This window comes from Glycine max, chromosome 14, assembly GCF_000004515.6.
Source record: "Glycine max cultivar Williams 82 chromosome 14, Glycine_max_v4.0, whole genome shotgun sequence".
Lineage (NCBI taxonomy): Eukaryota > Viridiplantae > Streptophyta > Magnoliopsida > Fabales > Fabaceae > Glycine > Glycine max.
The window spans coordinates 17,466,727-17,472,872 of NC_038250.2; the positions used below are offsets into that span (position 1 = coordinate 17,466,727).

General features: G+C 29.7%; 1 pseudogene; it reads left to right on the plus strand.

The window, feature by feature from the left end:
- The first annotated feature begins 359 nt into the window (after nucleotides 1–359).
- On the plus strand, nucleotides 360–3,515 carry LOC102659649 (photosynthetic NDH subunit of subcomplex B 3, chloroplastic-like; annotated as a pseudogene).
- The last annotated feature ends 2,631 nt before the right edge of the window (nucleotides 3,516–6,146 follow it).

Below are 6,146 nucleotides of genomic sequence, written 5' to 3' on the forward strand. Positions count from 1 at the left end.
TAATCTAAAGGTCCAATACTTATTCTGAAATCAACCTTCAATATCAAAACCTCATATGTCTTCGACAACCAATCGATTCCTCAAAAGGATCCCTTATCCATTAATTGTATTTAAATTTTGTTAAGTTACCGAATTTTTAAATTTTGTTACCAACACTAATTAATTACATTTAATGAGATTTTTCATCTCAATCATTTTTTTTCGTTTGCATAATTCATATCTAAGATCTTATTTGAGTAATCAAAGTTTAGTTTCACTATCATCATAATGATAAATAGTGTACCGAAATATAGCCTTAAAGCGACTATTTTTATGTCCGAATAAAAAAGAAAAGTATTTTTATGTAGTCTAATCAAAATTGGGATTTATATTTAATTTGGCCAATTGGCCTGGTAAGAACGAGGCAGTTCTACAGTTTCAAATATCAAATATAAATACATAAAAAGTACGAAATTACATATACACACGACTCATTAGTCATTGGCCATTGCCTTTGCACAGTTAACTAATAAGCGCGCGAACTACAATGGCTTCCATGAATTTATTCACCACCATTTTCCTTGTCACCGACGCCCGGAATCCGGCCATCTATTTTCCCCGGCGGTGGCGGCCCAACACTGTCCCTTTTGCCGCCTCTTCGCCGGCTTCTCCTCCCGAAATAGAGCTCGAGTTCGTCGGGGTATCATCTAACTAATCTTATTCCTACCTATGAAATTTAAGTTATACATCTCACATTTGTGCTTGTACTTTGTTCCTAATGTAGCATACAAATTCAGTTAGTTAATTGAAGTGGGGAATGAATGAAAAATGTGAAATTGTTGTTTGTTGTTGCAAGCCGAAAGCGGGAAGTGAGGGGTCGTACCCGTGGAGAAAGCGAAAGCAATAAGTGGAGAGAAGTTGTTGAGGAACATCATGTTGGATAACAAGATCGAGCTGTATGCCACCTACGTACGTCTCATACCACATGCTTTCAATCAACCACAACCACTAACATCTTTTGCACCACATTCTCAACTATGTACTAGTTTTTTTTTCTTATTTATTTAATATTTATTATAGATGCCAAGAAGTATTTTTTTTATTAAAAATATGAAAGTTATTTAACGTTTATATTTTTTAAGTAATTGAAAACAGAGTAAATAATTTATGCGCCGATAATGTAAAAAAAAAATATTATTATTCAATCATAAATTATTATGTATAATAAATTTATTTAATTTATAATAGTTACATCAAAAGTTATATTTATAATAATTTATAACTAGTTATAGTATAAAAATAATTACACTCAAAATACATAAAAATTAAACTCTTTAAAGCATATTGAATGTTTTAATATGCATTCTTAAAAGGTTTAAGCTTTTTCAATTTCCAACAAGCATATAGATTAATGGGTTAATTGGTGTCAGATTAAATTTAATGAAGTTTTTCGTGTTGTTTTCTAATTCGTATTTGAATCCTATGTACCATTTAAGTTTTGTCTTCCTTAAAATTCTAATGAATCAGATCTTTTACTCTGTTTTTATTAAGTTTAAAATGTGTCTCTATTTTTTTAAAACAAATGAAGTAAATTTTATATAAATTTCAGTTTTGACTTTTGATTGTTATTATAGATCATGTTTTCTAAATAGAGTAACTTTAGTCAACCCATTATAATATAATTGAGTATTAAAATTACATTTTAAAAAAAGACTAAATTATTAATTTGGTTCCTCTGTTTATTTAATTAGTTTAAAATAGTCCCTTTATTATTAAAAACTCCAACTTTGTATGAATTAAAATCAAATTTTGATATAGTTACAAGGATACGTACATGTTTAAATCATATTTATGTAGTAGTTGGAACTAATTTTAACTGCTTCAAGAACAGGGGAAGCTGATGAACTGCGGGGGAGGTGGTAGCTGCGGAACATGCATAGTAGAGGTAAGGAATTGTGTTAGTAGAGGTAAGGAATTGTGTTGTTCTCATGTTAACATGTCCATATGCATCGTAAGATGTTTGTTTGAAAATATCTTCTAACAAGTGCTTTAAACAATGTGTTAAGAATCTGACAAACAAAATACTTTAATTCTTATATAAATGGATTCTTGAAAGAAAAATCTTTAGAACGATACTCATTTTAAAAATTCAATTAATTCATTAAACATATTGTGTGTAATGTTGGCTCATTCATAAATCATTTGATTGAAAATGAACTATCTCAACTCTATACAGTGTTATGAACTATCTCAACTCTATACAGTGTTCTAACTTCTAAACACACCCAAGTATAGTTGGTCTTTGTCAATCAATAGGCATAACATATTGAGGTATGAATCTTGGATCTCGAGTTCTTCACAAGACATAATATAGTTCTAGTGTTTTTTACAAAGTAAATACAATCATCAATCTCTAATTGCACGTACATGTTGATTCTTTTGTTGCAGATTCTTGAAGGAAAGGATCTTTTAAATGAAAGAACAAACACTGAATTCAGATATCTTAAGAAGGCATGCTCCCTCTCCCTCTCACACTGGCACACACAAGGAACACTTTGTTCATGTCATGACTCAATTTTAACTGGTTTAATTCAAGTTGAACTGAATAATAATGGAATGGATGACATAACTGATTCACAATCACGGTTTAGCTGATTGGAAATTTTAACTGGTCCTTCTTACTTTTTGAGGGTGATATGATGGTAAGTTTTGAAATTTTCTGATCTTCTAAGCTTTAGCCATTTTAAACAGAAACCCGAATCTTGGAGGCTGGCTTGTCAAACTATTGTCGGAAACAAAGAAAACTCTGGCAAGGTATCTTTCAAAATCATAGTAGGTGTTCTGTGTGTAGCAAGAGTGGTGTCACGAGTGTAAGAGCACAGCATATACCATGATCATGATCTACTTTTATTTAATCGGATTGGATGCCAATTCACTACAACTACCATTAACATATCTTTTCCTATATGAAGTCAATAATGGGACCCTCAATGATGAAGACAATTATAGCATGTAGAAAGTATATTTGCATTTACTTGTCTCTTTCACCTTAAAATCGATGAAATTTTGTGAGTAGGGAATCTTTTTCTATTTGTTTAGATGTCTCAAAGAATGAGGCATAAAAATATTGAGAGCTCAAGTAATGATAATTACTTTCAAAATTAAGTTTGGTTTTTCTCATGTGCAATAGATCTAGTGGATTAACATATTTGCTATGATGACCTTTTAGGTTGTTGTTCAAAGGATTCCTCAGTGGAAGAAGTAATAGACCATGCTAAGCAGGACCTCTGGATTCTTAGAAAGAAGAGCTTCATATGTTCCTCCTCAATTTAACACAGTTTGAAGCAACACTACAAATCACTGATGCTTTCATCATAAATATATGGAAACTTTTGCTTTGGTTCTTAATGTAATCACGCAGATATCTGTATTGTATAATTTTCCTTCATGATTTGTAATGCTTGCCACTTGGTTTCAATTCTTTAGGTTAGGATACAAATCTTTGGCGAATAATAGCATGTGTGCTTTATCCAAAACCAGCCAATGTGCAGAATATGTGAAAAGAGTACATAAAGGACAAAACAACAAGCAATGCAATTTTGAACTTGTTTACATACTTCGTCAATGCATGATACATTGTGAACTAAGCTCTATTAGAGTGCAAATGACTCATTATCTTTGATGTGCAATTCCCAAAAAATGATGTCATCTTTTTCTTCAAACAAATTGATGAGGGACTTCCTTCACCACAGCAGCTCTCTCATGGCTAGATAGTAAGCTAAATCTGTTTAGAAAATTTCTGTTCTTATTTCTCCTTATATCTTTTTTCTTTTTTTACTTAATTGAAATTTCAATATCCTGCATAAATAGATAGTATTTGAAAATTCCCTTTATAGGTTATAGTACAATACTCCAAATTAGTCCCAAATAAAAGATCAATTTCCCATCCAATTAATTCCTTACTGATTTAGTGGAAATTCATGATCCTTCAAAGATGATTTTGTCCATTTTTAGTCCTACCACTAATATTCTTTGTTAACATGAACAAAGATATAAGGTTGGTTGATTGGTTAAGAAGGAGGAAAAAAGAAAAAGGTCGCAGATTTGATTATTCTTGCTATCAAAAACTAACAAACTAATAATTAATATTTGTCAAAAAAAAAAACAAACAAACAAACATAAACAAAGTAGATGGGACAGTATCACTGTCTTCACTTGATATTGCTCCATCAGCCATAAACCTGTGACATCCAGAATGCCTTGCTATGTATATCTCATAATTGGCATCCCTGTTTATGCCATCAAACTGATATGTTTTCATGGGGAGGAAATTTCGGCCATGGCAAGTTATTGCAGAACTTGTGTTTGTGATTCGTGATTTGAGAATTAAATCACCTCACTCCCTTCTCTTTATTTCTCGTATATATGTATGCGGTATGACCTCACTATACAAACAATTGATAGGGATGACAAGTATTTCAGTCTTGAGAAGAGTTTCACTTCAATTCTTCCAAGAAGGAAATTGGACCCATATATTTTTATAATTAAGTTTGGTTTTTATAATTACTAAATGATATTGTAGTTACATATGTATAAAAGAAAAGTATTCTTACGGATTTCGTAATTCACTTATAAATACTAAACATATATTTTTATACTATTTACGATATAAGAGTAAGTTTAGTAAATATGATAAAGCATTATAAAAAAAAAGGTAAATATGATCAAGGGTGCTACACCATGAGTAGGTATTTTTACTATCAAATGTCATATTGTGATGAGAAAATAAAAATAAATAAAAAATGTGAAGATGGGTAGATACGAAAATAGAAAGTTTATGACCTCTCTCAATAAATTTCTCTCTAATGACAAAAGTTAAAAAGAAAACCTAAGATCCACCAATATTTTTTGTTTTTCTCAACTTTCTCCTAAGCCAATTGAGCAACCAAGCATTTTGCTTCCCCTTCCACCTTTCTCCCTTCACTTTCTTCTCAGATTAATTCCTATAACATAGTGTGTATATTCTTTATGATGTTCCATCTAAGGCCACTTGCATGACACTCAAATTCATTTCGACAGAATGCGGTAGGACTACAATGATACGCATGACACAATTAATAAATTTTTTGAAACACTAAATGAAAAATTATACAATAATTTATATAATATTATATTTTGCGTTTATCTCTTCTCCATCCTATCATTTATTATATTTAAAATTTAAATTTATCTTTCTTTTCTCTCTTTCTATCTCTTAGTTTTATATTTTGTTGTATAATTTCTCTACAAATATATATATATATATATATATATATATATATATATATATATATATATATAATTTTTAAAAAATTTGACAGAACATGGAGCTTACAAAATTATATTGGAGCTGAATTAAGTTCCACAAGTACACAAAAAAATACTCACAAGAGTATGATTTACCACCAATAATTTTAATTTTAGTGCTTAATTTTATGAATTATAGAAAACTTAAAAAGAAATCATGCAATGTATCCACACTTGTTACAATGAATAAAATAATTTTAAAAAGTTGTTTATCAAAGTGTATATATATATATATATATATATATATATATATATATTATTAAAAAGTTAAGAAAAAAGTTTAAACAAAGAAGGTAGTTTGCTTTATGCTTTTTGCATGTCATCTGAACCGGTCGAAAATGATATTACGAGTTTGTAATTAAACTTAATAATTTATTGTGTTTGGTTACTTATTCTTTGGAAATAGGTACAATAAATATATAAATATTAAGAATTGGTTTCATGTTGTTATTATTCGTGACATTTTCAAGAAAGGATGTGAAAAAATAATCTGATTTTTTTATCAAAATTGAGTAATTTTTTAATTAATGTCCAAAATGGGTAAATTAAAAAAAATACAAAAATGGATAAGTTTTCTGTTGACAGTTTCATGTAAACATGTTTCAAAACAGACAAACATTCCATTCTAGGTAACACAACTGTGTTAAAACAAAATAAAAAACACTGGAAAAGAGAAATAGTGTTTTGGAACACTAGTTCTTGACTATGGACCCAATGTTTGTTTTTTCTTTCTCTCATTAATACAAGGACTTCTATTAAAAAATAGGAAGACTTCTATAAATTTGCACCATATATGGCGTTGTACCTATCTGGCTAACCCC